Source organism: Cupressus sempervirens, chromosome 8 (genome assembly GCF_028749045.1).
Source record: "Cupressus sempervirens isolate cs-2001-9-10 chromosome 8, ASM2874904v1, whole genome shotgun sequence".
NCBI lineage: Eukaryota > Viridiplantae > Streptophyta > Pinopsida > Cupressales > Cupressaceae > Cupressus > Cupressus sempervirens.
In genome coordinates, this window is record NC_143125.1 from 279,743,697 (window position 1) to 279,767,087 (window position 23,391).

Genomic DNA, 23,391 nt, shown 5'->3' on the forward strand with positions numbered 1-23,391 from the left:
CTTTGGACTTGATTCTTGCTTGAGTTCAGTTTATATTAGTCTCAATGTCTTATTCATGCTGAAAATAAACTGACACTACAAATGATAAATGTTGAGTTTGAAATTTCAAGACACTGAATGTCAGTGGAAATATCATATTATTAAGAGATAATATTTTCTCTTTTGATCTTATTAACTTTGTGAAGAATGCATCTTGAGTGAATCCATTTTGGGTATTCTATATTATGAATCTCTAATAAATTTATGACTAAATGGTAGTTTTATAGACATGTTCTTTCATGTCAAGTATAAATTTTTATCATTGTGAATTGGATTTTAACTCACTTATTTGAGACTTATAGACTCTTATCATTATTTATAACTATGTGTTTTCTTTAATCACTAGTTTCTTATTCTTGGGGACCACTCCCTTTATCACTGATGCATCAATGACTTCATTGTATTTCATAAGCTTACTGCTATAGTATTTCCTTGACATATTTCTCAAACTTATATTTAGATTGATCACTGTGACTCAAGTAACATTGGTTTGGGTTTATCACAACATACTCGTAACCCTTTGCCTTTGTAAAACAACATGCCTACTTGCTTGCCATGACCATTATTTTTAGACATTATCTCTGCTATGTCGTTAGTGTCGATGGTTAGATTATTTTTTCTATAGCACATGACTGCATATGTATTTTAGTTTGATGTTCAATACCACTATTTTTTGATGGTTCCATGGTCACTACATCTTTTGCATAATGTCACTGACAGTCATAATTGTACTCTCTGTTATGAGTTATTACGTTGATGTCTTATTACCAGAATGATCAGTTATTCTTCATTTTTTTAGAGTTGTAAAAGTGATGAGCTATTCTTCATTGTTTTAGAGTTTCAAAGTCCACTATTTTGATGAACTATACTCTATGTCCTTTGTGGCCTTGTACTCCTATTATAGCAGCATACCTTTGTCCAAAAGAGAATCAATTTTACCATTTATATTTTGTTCAATTTTTCTTTGCAAGTTATTGTTTTCTTTGTGGAGATTGCACGTGTATAAATCAATTTTCTTTTTTATTGACATTTGACAATTGTCATTAAGTTATCAATTATCGGATGTGTTCCATATTTAAGTCCTATGGAAAGCTACCTAGTGTGATTGTTTTGGTTCCAACTCGAGAGCTTGCAAAATAGGTATTATGTCAACATTGACCTATAAACTATCTGATTATGTTAGTATTTTGAAAATATGTTCTTTCTTTGGCAATTTCTCTACATCAGCAAATTTGGGAACATTGTATGATGACTTTTGATATGCAGGTTCATGCGGATTTTGAGTTTTATGGTGGATCTATTGGCATTAATACATGTTGTGTGTATGGAGGTGCTTTGTATGGTCCATAGGAGAATGCACTACGCAGAGGTCTAGATGTTGTTGTTGGAACACCAGGTCGTATCGAGGTAAGTGAGTATCTTTTATTAACTACTTTCCTAATATGTAACAGTTCATTAGTAAAAAAAATATTTCAATTTCTTTACACAGGATCATATTGAGAGAGGTAGTCTAAACTTGAAATCATTGAAATTTTGTGTCCTTGATGAGGCTGATGAAATGCTTAACATGGGCTTTGTGGAGGACATGGAAGACATCCTTGGTATGATTTGTAATTTTGTATTGAAATTGTAACTAATAGACTATATGACTTCTTTTGTGAATGACATAAATTACATGTTTGTTGAGTTTTCAATAAGAAGTGCCAATTTCCATGATGTATCTTTAGCACCTCACTTTTAATGGTTACCTTCTCATGTTTACTTGTTCTTATTCTCAAATTGAATTTAGTTTCAAATGGTTTTTTTTCTACAGTGTGTCAAATTATGCTATCTCTGCATTTAATTAAGATATCTAAATTCTTACAATCTTGTGATTTGTATAGATTACTCAAATATTTGGTGCTCTGTACTGTATCAGTTTGTGCTTGTTTATCTAGATTCAACTTACAGTGATCCATATTTCAATGAGCAGTGGTTAGTGGTTAACTAAAGTTCATATCTCATGACCCATGTTTAAACTTCATTGAACCATATTGAACATCAAAAATATTCTCAAGATTTGTTTGAAAAATTGACCTTATATTGTGATATTGCTAACAAGATTCAACTCTTGACCCATGTTTCAAAAGTAGTTGTTCATAAGAACAAATTTCTCATTACATTCTCTTGTATGTAGTCATATAGTTTGCTAAGGCATTCTTTTTATGTTATTTTGAGTCAAAAAAGCTGCTTCTGGGGCACTTACAGGGCCAACACGAGATTTGTAAAGCCAATATGTGACCAAACTCTTCATAGAAAGAGCCATCATTTATAAGCTTTAGCATAAAGTCTTGTTAAAATCTTAAATAGCACATATATGACCAAAATTATTGTACTTGTGCATTAAAACCTGAAAAGACCTATGATAACAATATCATTCCTTACCACTTTACCCTAGAAATAATCTAAGATATTTCTGTATGAGGCTTTTCAGTATTTATTTTTTTGGGGTATAGTGGTTTTGTACAAATTGAGTCAAACCTTCATTTTTGAACTTTCTCAAGTTGCAATTGTTTTACAGTGGAAAGGAGACAAAAGGTCCCCTGGGTGAATATTATTAGCCCTTATCACTACAGACTAAGATTTTCCTTATCAGACTATGATTTAGGTGAAGAATTCTTGGACTGTAGTGTTTGTCTCATCCTTGGCCCTTGAGGCAGTGGCCTATTGTCCATATCCAAATGTTTTTTTGAGAGAAAACAAGATTGCCTCTATTAAAATAATATCCTCACTTAGATCAAATAATTGAATTTATATAACCTCATAAATGCTTGATCCTTTAACATTTACTAAATTTGGATGGTGCATTCACCAAATGGATGTGAAGATGCATTTATGCTTTATTCGTTCATCCACAGGCATCTGGCATGCTTTAGATGATAATTGTGTATACATTTGCTATAGTTGTGAAGACATGTTTAATTTTGTGGAGCAAGCTCATTATAATTTGTGTATAACAGAATACACAAAAGAACTACAATTTTATGTAGAACCTTTTCTTTATATGGTAACACTAATTATACTAAAGTTGCTTAGACTGATTGAAGTTATTCTTATGACATTTTGTACTCTAGGTCTATTCAGTCAGTGAGAAAAGTGTGCTTTCCCAGAAAGCTTACATGCTATTCTATATACGAGATAAAAAAAATAGCATTCAAACAGCAAGTGGGTCTAAATCTTAGTATAATGGCTCTAAAGTAAAGAAGAGGGTGTCATTGAACATTGGACATCCAAAGGAAAACCACTTACAAGATTCATATGCCCCCCAGGTGACAGAAAACATGCATTCTTTCCAAACGATAGCAATCTCTTTTAGTGTTGCAGGTGTAAACAAGATACCCCAACAGGTAGAAAATTTTTCAAATGTCAATTTCATTTCAGAAAGTCTAGAAAAGAACACAAGTTCTGGCCAGTCATGCAGTAAATCTAGATCATCAGCAGATCATGATGCTACATTACAGATGGTGCCTCCAAGAACCAATGGTGTTCAAACAAATAATGTCTTCTAGTCAAGTCATACCATAAGTAATGGATGCACATCGAATGGGTCTAGTAATAATGTTAAGAAGCAGGAATCTGAAATAAAGGGAACTGATTCTGTGGGTAATTTTAATGATATGGTTGTTAGACATTCTTGAAACTGTGATGTGAGCAATGATAATGAGAACTATATTGGTAGAAATTCTGAAGCTTATTCAAAAATTAATGGTAATAGATCATGAGAATGTCAAACATTCTACAAATGGTTTGACAGGTATTATTACTCGGCATCATGCTACTAAACTTCCAAAAAATGATTCAAATAGCAAACTTGTAGCTGATGAGCATCTAGAGAATGGTAGTGTGGTCCACAATTCTATAGATAATGAGAGTGAGGCTGCTAAGCTCCTATCCCTGGAAGATGGTTCCTTATTTTAGGTGCTTGTTTTTTGTATTAATGTTGCAGTGTATATGTTTGTTTTTGAGAAAATTGCTTTTAGTCCTAATGAATCTTTATATGTTCCTTTTGGCAGGGAGGCAAAAATGGTACTTTGCTCTATAAGGGAAGGGAAATGAATGGGTCATGTGTAAAAGCTATGCATCCACATAGGTTGCAGAAATATAGTCAAGAAATTAAATGTATTTCTAGCCAATGATACCAAAAACACCATGAGGAAAACAACTACCTCATTAGTAGAAACAGATTGAAGCTTATGAAGCATATTCCATGTCCTCGATTTTTACAAGCATTGTCTTTTAGGGGGCATTTTCTTCTAAGAGCAATGCATATTTTGAGGAAGAAATGATCCAATGAAAGGAAGAAATGCATGAAGTTACAAATTAAGAAGGCTGACATTTTTCTTAAGCAGAAACGCTTTGCAAAAATGCCTTCTAGAAAAGAGTATCCAGCTACAAAAAGTTTTGCATGTTTAGTCACTTCTAAGTATCCACAACAATCCCGTGGAAAGGGTTTGTCAAAAAAAATAAATGGTTGTGTTTCTATGCAGCAAACCAAGACATCTAAAATTACAGCTAGTGTGGTTCAGAACGGGTATAACATTGCTAAATTTTGTGATAGTCCGATGCCTCTTGTAAATAGGTAGCTTTCTAGTGGAAATGGTACTAAGCTAAAGAAACAAAGAGAAGTTCCTGGAAGACTTGGTTTAAGTAAAGCTAGACAATATTCTGATGTTGGGGCAAAACCTATAAAACAGAGGGAAAATCACATTGCTGGCAACCATTCAGAAAACATGGCAAACACTGCAGAAAGTTGATAATGAAGTCAAAATATCATGAAAAGATGCATTACTTCAAACTTTTTCTATGATTCAACGTTAGATCCCTACAACCAATATTTCCTTATACTTATGAAATTCATCAAATAAATGTGAGAAATGGAAATATATTTCTACTTGTCAAACTTGCAAATATGCTTGTGGATGAAGCAGTAGGTTGAATATGCTTGCAGCGGGGTCGCTGTGGTGGCAACGGCAGTTGGCATCGCCGCCACAGTGGCCCCATTGCAATTCCTACCATGGACATCGCAATTGCGATGTTCCCCCAACCATTGCAACGGACTTGGCATCGCTACCATAGTAGCACTGTCGCAATGCTTGCAGTGGCCGTCACAATTGCGATGTCCATGGCAAGCATTACGATGGACGTCGGCATCGCCGCCATAGTGATGTCGTCGCACCCCCCCCGCAATTTTCCATTGACGTCGCAATTGTGATGTCCAGGGAAAGAATTGAGATGGACGTCAAGGTCACCACCACAGCAACCCCGTCGCTAGATGCCGCCGCTACCCGTCACAATTCTTATGGAGAACGTCGCAATTGCGACGTACGCCGCAAGCATTGCGACGGGGTTTGTGCCATAATAAAGTGGTTTTATAGTGATGGATAGGCATCTTAATTGTGAAGACAGAGGATAGACGTCATAATTTGTGACTAAAAAAAATGACGTCTATTACTGTCGCAGTGGCGACATATTGTGGTCGTAATTGCGACACTTAGCTGTCGCAAATCGATGACAAATGTATTAGTGAGGGATTCAATAAAGAGAAAGAGGGACTTCCAAGAATTATTGTCATTGCAATTCAAGTTAGATTAGCAAAAACCCAAGTATGATTAAGGGATGCCAATACTAAACTAGAATCTCATTAAGGAAGTATGCTAGCAAGGTTGCTTTCATGCAATGTAAATTGTCTTGAAATTAGCAATGTGAATGTGAATTGAACTAAAATGACAAGAGTAAGATAGATCTAGATGCTAAAATATATGCAATCAAATCAATTAAGATATGAAAAATAGCTCTATGCTAAAAGATGAAATAAATGATAAAGCACTTATCTTGAAATGTGCAAGGGAATATACCTTTTTGCTCCAAAAATCATGGATCTGAAATTGTAATTGGACTTCTAACTGTGGATCTATGATTATAATAGAAAACCAAAAAAATATTATTTTTTTCAAACCTCTAAGAAAAAGTCGACTTGGTGGTAAAGTTTATGGACACTTTACGAGAAGGTGGACATGTTCCTTGGACACTGTAGCAAATTCAGCCCAACTTCTTGAAAAATTTCTTGAAAAGTAGTTTCTAGATATGTGGTCATAAATTTGATAACCTTTAAGTTTGTTATAAAATTGGTGTGTGTGGTGGATATATAAGGGGTTTAATTAGTGATAAAGTGCCTAGACACTTTATGGGAAGGTAGACATGTTCTTGGGATACTATACCAAAGTCAATTCAACTTATTTGGAAAGGTCTCAAAAAGTAGTTTCTAGATATGTGGTCCCAAATTTGATAACCTACAAGTTTGTTATAGAAATTGTGTGTGGGTGGCTATATAGGGGTTGACCTTAGTCAACCCCCCACTTTGTAATTTTTGCCTATGTGAATAGTCATTAGAAAGATTTTTGTATGTGTATGTTGCACTCCTGAATCCTAGATTGTACATCTAGAATGTAAAGAGTTAGGAAATTCTAATAATATACTCTAAATGTGTACAAAATATGAAGAAATAAAGATCACATTTGAACATAACATAGAAAGCATGCAAAGCCCCTAAGACTAAAGTACTATATTCATATTCATGATCTCCTTTCATCATCATGGTGTCATGTAGTGTTTGAATTCTTGGATTGAAAGATGTTGATGAAGACCTTAATTTGGCATTGAATGAATATCATCCCTTAACTTCTACCTTCCAATTTCTCTATGTCATATTGGGTCCGTGTCCATGTGTACTTGTATCTTTCTTCTAGTCATGTCAAATGATGCCATTGATGAATTTTTATAGTGAATTTACGATATTACCCTTGTAAGGGCCAACTACAGTGAGCAAGAATCATCTTGAAATTTTGAATAGAGTGGTATCCAAACTACATAACCACTAGAGAATGGATTGTTGACCTAGGTCTATCTATTCCATAGGCAGCCAAAGTCTTGGATTTGTAACCCAAGTTATTGGAACTACAAAAGGGCTAAATATAATTGGCATAGAGGATTGATAAATCGTGATCGAAATCGAGAAATAGAACCTAGAAAGAGGAGGATGCATAGAAATTAGATCCTAACTTGGCCCTTGAGAGAGAAAAGGGTAAATCAAGGAGGATGTGTTAGGTCCTAGCTTAATTTTTCCTTGGAGAGAAAAAAAAACAAAGAGGAAAGTGTGTGCTACAAGTGTAAGTGTACAATGCAAACACACTAAAGAGGAACTCAAAGGTCCTTAATTGAAGTGCTTCCAATTTAAGAAGATACACTTTGTAATCATTCATTGCACATGATTTGTATCTTTGCTAAAACTTCTATACTATGATATAAAAATAAAAACCTCCTATGGCTTAGATCCATAACAAATGCCTTATTTTTAACTCTTAAATATTGAGTTCCAACATTGGAAGAATCTATAATACATCACCTTCAAGTGTAAGGGTTACCAACACATGATTACTTATGTAAGAGATCCTTATTCTAAATAGATAACTAATTCTTTTTTCATGTCTTCATAGATTTTGATCACCTCCCCTTTCATAAGTGGATGGTCATCAATAAGTGTTGGTTCAAGAGACATCTCCATCTAAAAATGAAACATGTCATCTTCCTCCAATTCCATCCCATGCTTGCAAGATATATCTTAATCTTTTATTCTAAATATTTCGCAAATTCTTCATCCATTTGTTGTGTATCTTTCACATTTTCATATTTACTCATTCCTCTTTGTATGCAACTATCATAAATGATTGAATTTATGATTTAGATGATGGAGAATGTGTCAAGATCAACTCCACACCAAGCTTGTCAACTTGATTTTATTATTTTTGAAGGGTCATTTGAGTATTATTTAAAGAATCCATATGAAAGAACATAGGTAATCTTATCATCTTCTTTCCATCTTAACACATCAAAATATATCTCATCAAGCTAGAATAGCTTTTCCTTATCGAAAAGTATGTGTATGTAATTTGATTTCATTATAATCAAGGTTTCCTTAAGTACATTTAAGTTTACAAGAGATAATTCTCCTTCAAGGCCTTTATGTCTTTGTTAAGCCTTCCAACAATTATTTTCATCATCTCATGAGTATCATCAAAGTGAGTTACAAGTGCAAAATTGTTTCTTTGTTTACTATCAACCTCCCAACTTGTGACTATTGAAATCTAACATCTTCATTTTAATTTTATAACTTATTTTCATAATCATGTCATTCACAAACAACTCCCTTTGCAATATATTTTCTATAAAAGCTATATTTTGAATTTATGCAAACATCATACCCTCTCAAAGAATTATCATCATAACAATGAATATAATTATTTACCTTATGTTCCTCTTCAATGACTAATATGAAATCTAATTATGAGCAATCTGAATTTTCATCTTTTACCTCATACTTATCAATCCACTCTTAAGTTTCCTCTATGCAAGGCTCTTGTGATAACAAAGGACTGGTGATAAAAAATTTTAAAATAGTCACATTCTTACCTTTTCAAAGTGTCTTTGTTCTTTATTGTATCCTCTTACAAGGTAGGTTACTTCTTCACATGGGCTAGTCTATAAGGTTCATCCAATTGAAGGTCACATGTTATCTTAGTTATCATAAAATTGGTCCATATCTACACCTCCTTAGCTATTATGTTTTCTTTCCTCAAACTAATTCCATGGTGAAGAATCCAAGAGAAATGAAAGACTATCTAATTAATAATGTACTTGTTAGAAATCTCTTACTCTCTACAAACATTTATGTCTTGTATGATATTAACAAGTATATATCTTCAATGTAATCATGTGCATAAAATGAAGGAAATCAATCTCACTATGAGTTTTCATTCTTGCATGTAGTTGGAATATAAAATTTGGTTTTGATGTGTCTTGGACATTACCAACTTTTTTAGCGAGAATATTTTTTAATAAATTAAAATTTTGGTTCCTTTATCATCCCATGATCATTTCTAGGTTGCAAATGATTTCTCTTTCTTTTTTATCATTTCTTCAATGGAAAATTTTGATTTTTCTTCTTTCCCTATCTAGGAAGCTCCTCTATAGATATCCAGATAGCTTTGTTTCTTAGAGGTAGGCTTGGTTAAGCTTCTTTGGAAGTTCTCTTGTCAAGAAAGGAAAGAGATTATTTTGATAAGTAAATCAATCACTACTATAGATTTAATAGCTCGTATATTATACAAATTTGGCATGGAAGAAAAGATCATTGTGATGTTCCAATCTTCAATTTGACAATCTCAAGCATTGGAAAATCATAAAGGAGAAACATTGTGGGGGACTAGCAAGTCACTTTGGATTGGATAAGATCCTTGAACTTGTGAGAAGATTTTACTACTAGCCAAGGATGCCAACATAGGTCAGAAAATTTGTTGAGGCTTGTGTCATTTGTCAAAAAACCAAAGGAAAGACATCCAATGCTGGATTATATACTCCATTTCCTATTCCCAACAAACCTTGGGATGTGATAATTTTGGATTTTGTGCTTGGACTACCAAGGAAAAAACAAGGCTTTGACAGTGTTTGTGTGGTTGTAGATAGATTCTCTAAGATGGCACACTTCTTGCCATGTAAAACAAGTAATAATGCTTCATATATTGGAGGGCTTTTCTTCAAGGAAATTGTGAGACTTCATGGATTGACACTGTCAATTGTCTTTGATAGAGATGCAAATTTTATTGGGCATTTTTGGAGAACTCTGTGGAGGAGGTTAGGTACTAAATTAGCCATGTCATCTGCATACCATCCACAATCAGATGGCCAGACTGAAGTTGTAAATAGGTCATTGGAAAATCTTTTGAGATGTCTTACCAAGGAACATGGAACTACATGGGATGTCATCCTTACACAAGTAGAATTTTCTTATAACGACTCAGTGAATAGAACCACAGGTTTGGGTCCTTTTCAAATTGTTTATGGTACTCACCCAATGGGAGTGATGGAGTTGAGGGACATCAAGAGCATGGAGAGGAGTAGTGCACAAGCTTGTGACTTTGCAAAGTTAATGCAAGAGATACATAAAGATGTCAAAGGCAGATTAGAGAAGATGACAAAGAAGTACAAGGAAGTAGCATACAGTAAAAGGAGAGATCTATAGTTTGAAGTTGGGGATTTAGTCATGGTGAATCTCAAGAAAGAGAGGCTTCCTAAAGGGAAGTATAAAAAGCTAATGATGAGGAAGATGGGTCCTTATAGGATCTTGAAGAAATGTGGGCAGAATGCTTATAAGATAGAGCTACCACCAGACATAGAACTGTCCAATATCTTCAATGTAGCAGACTTATACCCTTACAAGGGTCCACAAGAAGACAAGGCTGACAACACACCTATTAAAATGGATAAAGAAGTACTTGATTCCCTTCCTAAGCAAGGGACACCTATCATTGAATGTGTGATTGACAAGAGGGAAGGTAAGAGGACCAGGAGGCAAGTTTTTATGGAGTATCTCATCAAATGGGTAGGAAAACCAGTTGAAGATGCAAGTTGGATGAATGAAACCCAACTCAAGAAACTTGGATATGAGGTCTCCAATCTCCCAACTTAAGATACTTGATTTTTCTTTGGCCTAGGGAGTATGGTGCAGGGCACCTATGACTCCTTGGCATGCAAAATTGCTAGGTAGGTCATCTAGGTCCTCATTTACATTGTATTGACCCATTTTGTAAGGTGCTTGATCATTAAGGTGTCTTTATAAACCTAGTGAATCAAAGCAACCATAGGGTCCTAGTAGATTGATGGCATGTTTAAGTGGTTGTGGTCATGTTTGGTGGGTCTAGGTGATAGTTCAGAGTTGTTTTAGAGGTCTAGGCGGTCAAATATATCCTCAAGAATAAGTTTTAGGCCTAAGAACGCCTAAAGTGATAGATTACATTGTTATGTTTTGATAACATTTGGAAAAGGTGTGTCTTTTGGTTTCCAACGGTCCATTGGAGAACCAACAGTCATGATTTGAATTCAAAAATGATGTAATGTGATCCGTCGAGGAAGTAGGATCATTATGCAAGGCTGGAAGTTGAAATAAATGCAAAAAACCCTAAAATTTCTAAAAAATTGGTGAGACAGCAAATTGTATGGCTTGGTACAGATAGTTCATGAATGCAAATGTAATTTTCTATGTAGACGGTTTTTTAGCTACCTTTTGGTTTTTTTTTGAATTTATTTGGTATAGGGAGTCAAAAGTTATTCAAGTTTTTCTAGGACTAGTCCAGAATTATGTTTTGAAACAACATGTTACATTAATGGAGCCCTAACTTGCAAAACCCATAGTGGAAAATTCTAAAACTCAAGGGAATGCAAGTGAGGAGTTTGGACTATGTGATTCCAGAGTTTCAAGGTGTTTGGAGAAGGGTTGAGGCACTTTCAAGCCAACCCTAGGTCAATTTGATGAGCAAACTTGACTTGGAGAAGGAATAAAAATGGAGATAGTCTTAAAAACTGAGTTGTCCAACGGCACCAAAGGCTATTTTTAAGTGACTTGGAGTTGTCCAAGATAGCCTAGAGGTTTTGGGGTCTTGGGAACCCATTTTGTCCAAATTTTCATGATGCCCTAGCTTAGCTTGGTCAACTAGGCATAGGAGTGCAATTGGGGTTTGGGAGTGCAAGACTAAGAACTCTATCAATCCTTTTAGGATTAGACAAAACAGCCAAAAGGGTGTCTGGAAAGGTGATTAGTTTCCCTAGGTGTGTGGGAGATTTGAGAGTTAAAGCCCAAAAATAGAGAATGGAAGGCTAATTGGCCTAGAAGGCTAATTGGCCTAATTGCTAAAAAGGAGGGTTTGAGACTAGAGGGGTCCAAACAAGTTGTGGAATCTGATTATTTAGGGTATTTTTAGATTGTCTCCAAAGGAATTTTCTTTAGAAGTGAAGTACCTTATATAGTTTCTTCTTAACCCCATTGAGTAGGGTGTACTTGGGTGAAGGGTAAGTTGCCAAATTTGAGTGTTGGAGTTAAGACTTGGTTGTGGAAAGGCCTTGGGAGGCTTAAGGAGGTCTTTAGCTACAGACTTTACATCAGTTTCTCATCCTCTCCTCATCTACAACCCACCCCCCCCCCCCCCCCCCTCCCGTGTCTAGAAGATGCTTGTCTGCACCCCTATTTGCTTTCACTTCCTTGAGAGTGATGGTGACCTTTTCCTCTTCCATCTCAAATGGCTCCTTCCCTTGGTTGATTCCCTCTTGTCTTGCAAGGTCTTCTCCATGTTTGGCATTTTGGCCACTACAATCTAGGATTCTTCTCTCCTCTCCATCCCCCACTACCCCTTGCATCATGATTTTCATCATAGCACTTGTCCCATGAACCGTTGGTTCGATGATGACTACAAGTCCTTCCAACGCCCCCTCTACTGCGTGTTCTTATCACACTCCAATCATTTCATTAGTATTCATTGCTCCTATAATCATTTCCTTGGCTATAAGAAGCATTTGTTCATTTCATCATAGTGTTGTTCCCTTTGTGACACTTTATCCTACAACCCAAATCTCTTATGGTGTACTTTTCTCCATTGCTACTCCTCCTCGCCCTCTACCCTCAACCTCCGCTCCCTCACAGCCCATGTCTCCACTCTCTATGATATCCCTAGTCAGCCTTTTATCCTCTTTACCCCCCTTCCAGCTACCACCTCTTCACCTCTTCCATTGTTTGTGAGGCCATCTGATTCATGAGCTCCATTAGAGATGCAAACAAGGAGGGTTTTCAGGCCGAGCTCCTCAAGCTCGGTGTCCCTATCCTAGTTTCCTTTCTTCATGTGCTATTCAATAGTGTTGTTTTCACTAGTTTTCCTAACTCATGGTCAAGGCATGTCATCTATTTGATTCTCAAGACTAGTTTGACTTTGGATCCAAATAACTACAGAACAATCATGATTGGGCACACCTTTGTTAAGCTCTATGCTAGAACTTTGAACATCATTCTTTCTAGTGAGCTTGACAAGAGAGTGTGTAGAGCTAGGGGTTAGGTTGGTTTTGTGCTAGTTACTCGACCATGGAATATATTTTGACATTGTGGGTCATCGTCAAGGAGGACACCAAAGGGTTTCTCAACCCCTATTCAGAGCACTATTGGGGTGAAACAGGGTTTCTCTCTTTCCCCCACCTTGTTTGGTATTTATAGATGAGTTGGAGACCTTCCTTAGAGACTCCTCACTCCATGTGGATAGTTGTTACCTGCATTAGGTTTTGATCTCCATTCTGTTGTTTGTTGATGATGTGATCCTTCTAGCCTCCTCTCTGGTGAGTCTTTAGAGACTTTGCAATGGCTTGGCCTCATTTTGTGACCTTTGCTAGCTCTTGATGAACCTAATAAAGACTCAAGTTATGGTCTTCAACTGCTTGAAGACCTCTCATCTATACTTCTACTTCTAAGGTCATGAGATCAAGATCACCACATCATATGTGTACCTTGGGCTCATGTTCTCTGGACCTCACTTCGGTTTGAGACTAGTCATCTAGCCTAGGGTTAGTAAGGGTATGGGATCCCTTTGCATACTTGAGAGAAAGTGTTTCAAACATCACTTCCAGGACACTTCATCAAAGTTGTCCCTCCTGGACTCCTTGGTCAAACCAATAGTTCTTTATGGCTCAATGGTTTTGGGGCCCTCTCTCCTTGATTCTGGCTAGGCTTTCATTAAGTGTGTCCAAAATCTATTTCTTTGACGCATTATCATATGTCATTGGCTCACCCCCCATAGTATTATTATGGCCAAGTTCAAGGCCCATCCCTTTAGGTTGGCTTCCATTTTCAACCTAATTTGGTTTCTTCATTGTCTTCATGGTTTTGCTAACTCTGTGGGTGGCCAGTTTAGATACTCTTACTTGGCTTATTGCTCCTCTATCATTTTGGTAGATTCTAATTTGACCTACTAGGCCCTTTGCTAGTTTGTGTCGGCTTTGTCTTTGTTGAGCTCAATTGTGATTGATATTGACCACCTCTCTCCCTTCTAGTTCTCTCTCAATGCTCTTGCCCATGTCCTCCCCTCACAGTAGGAATTGAACCAAAATGTCAGACTAGACATTTATAGACAGTATATCACCATGACTTAGTGTAACCCTATAGATAGGTTACACCTGAAGATGGCCTTTTACACCAAGCACTTTTTGGTTATCAGAGATAGTATTATTGTTCCCCCTAGCTACTTATCTCAACATTGGTGTCATGCCTTACATATCTCTCTGTGCTCCTTCAAGGTTGGCTCCCACTGGCTTCGGATTCCAATAAATCACCACATGGGAAGAGAGGATTAGACTTGTCACTTATCTACCTTGGGCACAACTGAGATGGAGATCCATTTCATTTTTCATTTTCCCGCTTACTACGAGATTCATGGGAGATTCTATTGCTTATTTAGGGAGTGTAGCTCCCTTGCGGCCTTTTTTAGCTACATATATCAAAGTGCCTTGCACTGTACCTCGAAGAGACTATGCAGCTCTATGACCACACTTTACAACTCTTATTATCCCAAAGAGTGATCCTAGTTCAACTTATCACCGCTTTCTTCTCTCCCTTGTCTCTTGCACATGGGAAAAAGTGGCCTTCCAATGCCACCATTGCCATCCATTCTAGATTTGTGAAACCTCATATTTGTTATACTCATCAATGAGACCCTCCCAAGTTTTCTCAATGACAGTTCAGGGCACCTGCTTGCCCTAGTTCATACCCTTTGGTGCTTGGATTCTCTTCACCAAGGAAGGACCCCTAGTCCTTTCCTTGTTCTTGAGTTCCTTGCTTCTTCTTGTATCTCCTTTTTTTCTTGTTTTCTTTCTTTCCTTGGCACCATTTGGTGCTCTTGCTACTAGCAGTCTTGTCTCTTGTACACTTTTCAGTCTGACCCTTGTGGTCTCTTGTTGGACATTAACAAATTTATCTTATCTTTCAAGAATGCTTACTCAAACTTCAACTCTTTAATTTTCTTCTTTATTTCATGTTCTCCATCCAACTTTTCTTCAAGACAATACCCCATACTTCCTTGATTTTGTCAATCCTCTAATATATCATTCTTAGAACTTGTACCTTTAGTAAAACCATCAATATTTTTTAATTTTCTATCTCCATAAGCATTAACTCCCTCTTGACTAGATGTACAATTTGACCTTCTTGTATCTATGATTGAGAATCTAATTTGGACTTAATTTCTTCTTCCCTTTTTCTTATGTCCTATGAAAAGATTTGATGGTTTTTCCATCCTCAAGTTCACTTAAGTACTCATCAAACATTATGATAATCACCTCATTCATGGGTATAATAATTCATGCAAAACTTGAATATTTTTAGGATACTAAAATATCTTTAAACCTCTGGTATCTTTCACACTATCTAGCACTTTTAGAGGTTATGATTACATTATCGTGTTCAACCTTATTATTCCACAAGGCTAGTAGAATTTTGGATCTGATACCATTGAAATATTTCCAAAAGGGTATTTTCTAAAATTTTGATGGATATTCAAATTTCTAATTTTTCTAATTTACTATTTTTAGACTGGTCAAACATTTATTTCAACCAATATATTATATCAAAATACTTCAAATTATTATGCCAAAAGGTTTGCCCAATATCAAAGATGAAATACATGAGATACACAATATATGAATAACATTCACACCATAAGTCTAAAGGTCAAGAGATAATTTTGTTGTCATATATCAAAATATAGACATCTAAAAGTACATCCAAACATGGGAGAAAACATGAAAATCATGCCCCGAAATGATACAACCTCAAATCAAATAGGGTTTCAACACCAAATCATGACAAATTGAATACAAATGATGAACTCTTCCTAAAAGTGGCACCAAGTTTAAAGCATGAAACCTAATACAAAGTGAACATCAAAAGGCCCCTAATAGGATGCAATCCAACCCTAGATGGTGATTTATATCAATCCATAGGCCAATGCTGATCAAGATATGATAATTGTAGGATTTGAGTAGTACAAATCCACAAAACTCGAAGAAAACTTTTATGCAAGAACCTTGTCATAGAGAAGAAAAGACAAAGAAGAGGCAAGGCTTTTTCTTTGAAAATATGAAAAATTATATTATTAGACTTAAAAGATGAGAGATATTTACAAAAGATCAATCCTTATGGAAGGAGATTGAAAAACCTAAAAGGGAAATCCTATGAGGTAAATGATATTTAATAATTACTAATAGATTATTAAATGGAAATGCAAGTGCATAAAGGGAAATCTTAAGAAGGGAGTAAAGGCAATTTAATAAATTAAATTAAATTAATGCTTTACTTTACACTCAAAGATGGCCTTTTATGCCAAGCACTTTTTGGTTATTAGAGATGGTATTATTGTACCCCCTAGCTACTTATCTCGACTTTGGTGTCATGCCTTACATATCTCTCTAGGATCCTTGAGGGTTGGCTCCTAGTGGCTTCAGATTCAAACAAATCACCACATGGACAAAGAGGACCAGACTTTTCACTTGTGTACCTTGGGCATGGTTGAGATGGAGATTAATTTCATTTTTCACTATCTCACTTACTACAAGATTCATGGGCTATTCTATTGCTTATTTAGGGAGTGCAGCTCCCTCATGACATTTTTCAGCTACACATACCAAAGTACCTTGCATTGTACCTCAAAGAGACTATGCAGCTCTGCGACCACACCTTACAACTCTTATTCGCTTAGAGAGTGACCTCAGTTCAACTTATCACCACTTTCTTCTCTCCCTCATCTCTTGCACGTGGGACAAAGTGTCCTTCTAGTGCCACCATCGCCAGCCACTCTAGATCTATGAGACCTCATATTTGTTTTACTTGTCAACGACACCCTCCCATCTTTTCTCGGTGGTAGTTTAGGGCACCTGCTTGCCCCACTTCATACCCTTTGGTGCTTGGCTTCTTTTTACTAAGGAAGGATCATTAGTCCTTGCCTCATTCTTGAGTTCCTTTCTTCTTCTTGTATCTCTTGTTTTTCTTGTTTGCTTTCTTTCCTTGGCACCATTTGGTGCGGTCTTGTCTCTTGTATGCTTTTCAATCCCATAGACCCTTGTGGTCTCTTGTTGGACATTAATAAATTTACCTTATCTTATCTTATCTTTCAAGAATGCTTACTCAAACTTCAAGTCTTTAATTTTCTTCTTCATTTCATTTTCTCCGTCCAACTTTTCTTCAAGACAATACCCCATACTTCCTTGATTTTGTCAATCCTCTAATATATCATACTTAGAACTTGTACCTTTAGTAAAACCCTCAAGATTTTTTGATTTTCTATCTCCACAAGCATTAACTCCCTCTTGACTAGATGTAAAATTTGACCTTCTTGTTTCTATGATTAAGATTCTAATTTGGACATCATTTCTTCTTCCCTTTTCCTTATGTCCTATGAAAAGATTTGATGGTTTGTCCATTCTCAAGTTCACTTAAGTAGTCATCAAACACTATGATAATCACCTCATTCATTGGTATAATAATTCATGCCAAACTTGAATATTTTTAGGATACTACAATATCTTTAAACCTTTGATATCTTTCACACCACCTATTACTTCTAGAGGCTATGATTACATTACCGTATTCAACCTTAGTACCCCACAAGGCTAGTAGAATTGTGGATCTAATACCATTGGAATATTTCCAAAAGGGTATTTTCTAAAATTTTGATGGCTACTCAAATTTCTAATTTTTCTAATTTACTATTTTTAGATTGGTCAAACACTTATTACAACCAATATATTATATCAAAACACTTCAAAATATTATGCCAAAAGGTTTGCCCAATATCAGAGATGAAATACATGAGATACACAATATATGAATAACATTTAGTACACCACAAGTCTGAAATTCAAGAGATAATTTTGTTGTGATATATCAAAATATAGAAATCTAGAAGTACATCCAAACATGGGAGAAAACATGAAAATCATGCCTTGAAATGATGCAACCTCAAATCAAATAGGGTTTCAACACACCAAATCATGACAAATTGAATACAAATGATGAACTTGTCCTAAGAGTGGTAGCAAGTTTAAAGCATGAAACCCTAATATAAAGTGAACATCAAAAGGCCCCTAATAGGATGTGATCCAACCCTAGATGGTGATTTATATCAATCCCTAGGACAACACTTGTCAAGATATGACAATTGTAGGCTTTGAGCAATACAAATCCACAAGACCAGAAGAGTACTTGTATGCAAAAACTTTTCATAGAGGAGAAAAGACAAAGAAGAGGCTAAGGTTTTGCTCTAAAAATATGGAAAACTATATTATTAGACTTAAAAGATGAGAGATATTTACAAAAGATCAATCCTTATAGAAGGAGATCGAAAAACCTAAAAGGGAAACCCTAAGAGGTAAATGATATTTAATAATTACTAATTAATTATTAAATGGAAAAGCAAGTGCATAAAGAGAAATCTTAAGAAGGGAGTAAAGGTAATTTAATAAATGATTAAATTGATGCTTTACTCTAACAACCCCCTGCCCCTCCCAAGATGAGAAACAATGCAGAAAAAGTAAGGAAACTATAATGCTAAAAGAAAAACTTGGGTCTCTGCAACAAGGCCTGATGAGGTACCCAATCAAAACCAAATCTCTATGAATGAAGAAATAGAGAAAACCTAGTGGGAAAAACCCTACTCCAAAAAGAGATTAAAAAGGATGCACAAATGAAATATCTAAAGAGACTCTTTGAAGACCATAAGTATAATGAAACCCCCCATGATAGAAGCTTGAGACTCCATAACCCCCCAGAATGGAAGAACTCCTATGTTGATGAACATACCCATATGGCTCCAATCTAAAAGAAACAAAGGTAGTGGACAAGGAGGGTAAAACCCCTAAATGTAAGGTGAAGTTGGAAGCCCTAGTTGATGCTCAAAGGAGAATGCATGAGAATCTTGAAATGGAATGTCAAATGGAGGTGGGACAACAAGTGAGTTGAATCTATCATCTAAGAGGAGATGTGTGTCCTCTGATATATCCTCAACAATTGCAATAGGTGGCTCGATGTTTGGAGATTCAATGGTAGGAAATGTTGAAGAGTAATCATGTGCAATAGATGAAATCTGAACAAGAGGTGGAGGTGTAGAAATCACAACACTAGTCTCAGGAACAACACATAAGTTCAATACACCTAACTTCGCCTCAATAATCTCTTGTGAAGAAGGAGAGTGAGCCTCCGATAGTGGAGATGGTGAACCAAAATGAGAGAAAGAGTATAGGGGGGAAGAGTGATCAACAGCCCATGTAGCAACAATATTTCATGTCTCACTATCTCTGATGTGCAATGAATCTTGTGTAAACTCAACTGACTTCCCTATTCCACTGTGTGTAATTTGATAGATAGAGAGAAGGTTAGAGGACACAGATGGAACACAAAATACATCATGAAATGTACCATCATCAATGCCAATATAACATTTCCCACATACAGTCATAACAGTGTTGTTCCCCATCAAAATGTGTGGAGTAGGAGAAGCCTCAAAAGAAGAGAACAAATCTTGAGAAGATGTCATATGGTGTGAAGCACTTGAATCTAGTAACCATCTAGAAGAATGTGGAGTATTTGTTGCACATAGTGCATGACCCTTTCCTATATCTTTACCATCTAACTAAAATGAATATGATGAAGAAGATCTATGAGAAGTAGAAGGAATATCAATGTTTCTCTTTTGAAGGAGAGTTGACAAATCTGAAACTTGTTTGGCAAAGCCATCTAACTTCTTCTCATAGCAACATGACTCATTGTGATTGGGCTTATTATAATAAGCGCACTTTGGTCTTTCTTGCTTTGGTTTATCTCCCTTAGGAGGAGCTAGGTCTGATGTGATGTCAAGGCTACAATCAATTTGAGACTCTATAAGATGTGACTTATGTTTCTTCTCCTTCGTCCCAAAAGATGGCCAAGATACTAATGCGTAAGTTTGTGAGCCTGTGAGAGAATCCAACTGAGAGAACTTAGCTTGCTCCCAAGTAAAATGATAACAAAAAACCTCAAAGGATGGAATGGTAAATCTAGTACCCAAAGCATCCTTGGTGGAATAGAGAATAGAAGAAAAATCTAAAAGTTTCCACAAAGCTTAGAAAGAATTAGGTAAATGCACACAATGTTAGTCGTGGTTTTCCCATAACCCTGCAATAAATATCTTTGTTGTTTGAACTTCATCAAGAAGTCCTTAATGGAAGGGAAAAAATATGATACAAGAGAAGTAAGCTTTGCCTCAATCTAAAGTGCTCTAAACTTATTCACTATACCAAATAAGTCATCAAGCTTGGTCCACATAGCTAGAGGGGTATTGCACCCATCAAGATGAAACTATAGACTATCAAATACTTGTAAAGCAATCAACCATATGGCCTCATCTATTTTTTTCCTATGTTGCATGACCTCAAAAGGCCTTTCTAAAATTGGTTGCACTGTTTCTAAACAAGACCACAACCTTTTTTACCAAAGAAGTCATTTCATCAGGGACTTCCATGTGTGATAGTTATGAGGGGTCAAAAGTTATAGACAAGATGTGTTGACCATTGTTTTAGAAGGTGTTGGATTTTTTTCTTTTAAATGCTCTAGTTTATTGATGTAAATAATAGAAAAAATATTACAAGACACCCCCAACAATGCAAAAAACCAAACCTTGGCTGCTAGAAGGAATGTGTAAACAAGAAGAGAGAAAAAAATGCTTTAGTTGAGTATCACATGTACCTTTGAGAAATTATGATGAAAATAATAGATAATCTAGATAGGGCTCAAGAAGAGCTTTGCAACACTTCTTTTAGATTAGAAAATGAAGCTCAAATGAGAAAGTTACGCTCCCTAGAAGATAGAAAGCATCATTTGACTTCAATCAAGAAAAAATGTACCAAAATGGAAAAAAATTGAACAAATACCTTCACCATTATCTATGTCTTTGAATCAGCTTTCTGACGCTTCTTTCGGATCTAAAAAAATACCTTTGTATGCTCAAGTTAGAGCAAAAACACTATCAGGGCCTCTGTATATAGCAAAAAAATTGCAAACCCTTTTAAAATTTTAAAAAAGGGCTAAGAATTTAGTCTCTGACCCCCCATATGACCATGGGTTGGGTGGAGGACGTGGAGGTCGCCTAGTAGCGATGCACGGGTGGAGCTCTGGTGGCGGCAGTATTGGGCGGTGTGGTGCTGGTGGTGGACAACGTCATAGCAGCACGTTGGAGCAGAGGTTGAGTTGCGATGAGTGGACCAACCACTAGCGGTGTTGTTTCAATTAGGTTAACCACAGTGGTGGTTGATACAGTTAGTTGACCACAATAGTGTTTAAATACTATTTTTTAATTTTAATTTTTTTAAATTGTACTCGCCTGCTTCGGTTTGCATGCTAGAGGTTGTACAACCCGAATATGCTAAAAAAATTGCCTCCCCAGTCAACGTTGTCCAAAATTGACAAATTTTATATAAAAATGGGGGTTTTGACATCATTTGAATCCAACTGTGAGGTCTATTTGGCCTCAAAGTGCTTCGAAAATCAAAGAACACTCTATTTTCACAAAAATACTCGAAGAAAAACTAGATTTATTCTATCAAACACTCCTTTTTCTCCAAATAAGAACAAGCTACAACAAGTCAAGCTCTGATACCATGTAAGATTTGAACAGTACAAACTTGATGAACACCTGCATGCAAGAAACTGTCACAAAGAAGAAGAAAAAAAGAAGAGGCAAGGGTTTTACTTTGAAAATATGGAAAATTATATTATCAGATTGAAAAGATGAAAGATATTTTAAAAAGATCAATCCTTATATAGGAGATCAGAAAACCTAAAATGAAAACTCTAAGGGGTAAATGACATTTAATAATTACTAATTAATTATTATCTTAAGAAGGGAGTAAAGGTAATTTATTAAATTAAATCAAATTAATGCTTTACTCTAACAACAATAAACCTTCCATAAGTGTAACAACCCTTCTCCAAAAAAAATTAATCTTCTACAAAGGCCATGATTAACATATGGCAAGATAAAGGAAGCCATAAATCTAACAAACCATTGCTATCTTTTTTTCCTTAACAAAGTGATGCCAAAATATGACAAATGATGAGCAATGAAACTCTAGCAACTTGCTTATGCTTCGCATCACAACCTCCCAAATTGATATTTAACTCAAATCATTTGATTGATGTCCAAACCCTAGTTGTCAAAGTGTTGAAGTGAACCTTGGAAAAGTGGCCTTCAAGCCAACTCCAAGATAGTGTCAAAACTTGCAATAAATTTCAGCCTCTTTCAAAATTGGGTTTGGCACAACTCTTCCAAAGTGTAAGAATTAAAACCCTTCAGACCTACAATACACAAAATACCTATTGGGTCCATTCTCAAACTTGGCAAAACCTCCATATTTATTTTTGAATTGATCATCAAATGTGCCTCCAAAGAAGACTTCACAAATTTGCTTGTTGCAAACAATCCATGGCAAGGTATGGGTTTTCATTCTTAAATTTCACTTCTCATTAGAAATGAATCATATATCAATTTTAATAAAATATTTGAACTTCCCAAACACATTGGACCCCTTCCTTAGAATGAAATTCACCAACCTTCTAGAAGATTCTTGACATTTAATATTTATAACTTTATCAACTAAATTGACAATATAATAATAGTTTCATATTAAAGTGATATTATAATAAATTTTTATCATGTTATTACAATAATTAATACTAAATCGTCATTTAATTTATCAATTTGTTTGTTTACAACTAAATAAAAATCAATTTAATTACTTTTTGTCCTAAAAAACATAGCCAACAATGACTTCAAAAATATAGCCAATAGTCACTTCCAATTTTAAAAAGATTTGAATTTCTCAATTGGTAAGTTTTAATATATGTTTGACAATTTAATCTGAAATGCTTTGTGGAAATGCTTTGTGGTATTATAACTGGTAGTGGTTAGTGTCCTTGCTCTACTCCAATTAAATAAAATTAGCTAAACTTCAATTCTGAAATATTGCACTTTAAACAAGTGTCACATAGTGGCCAAGTACTTGCCTTTAGTACTTAGTCAATTATAATCATAATTTATATAATTAATTAAATATAAATTTAATTTTATGTATTTTAATTGTTATTCTTTTATAAAATATTATAATAATAGAATTAAATCTTACTTGAAATCAATCAAATATACTTTCTATGATAATATTTTTTATTGATAATTATTTCTATGATTATATAAATATAAATATAAAATACAATTATAGTATTAGGCTTCCATGAGAGGGGCTTGGACTCTATTTTTCTAGAGTGGGTAGCCATGTGATGATTTTTTATGGGGGTTAAAAGTTTATTTGGAATTTTTTCCTATTAAATAGGAGGTTTGGCTTTATAGCCCTCTCAATTTAAGCGGGTGA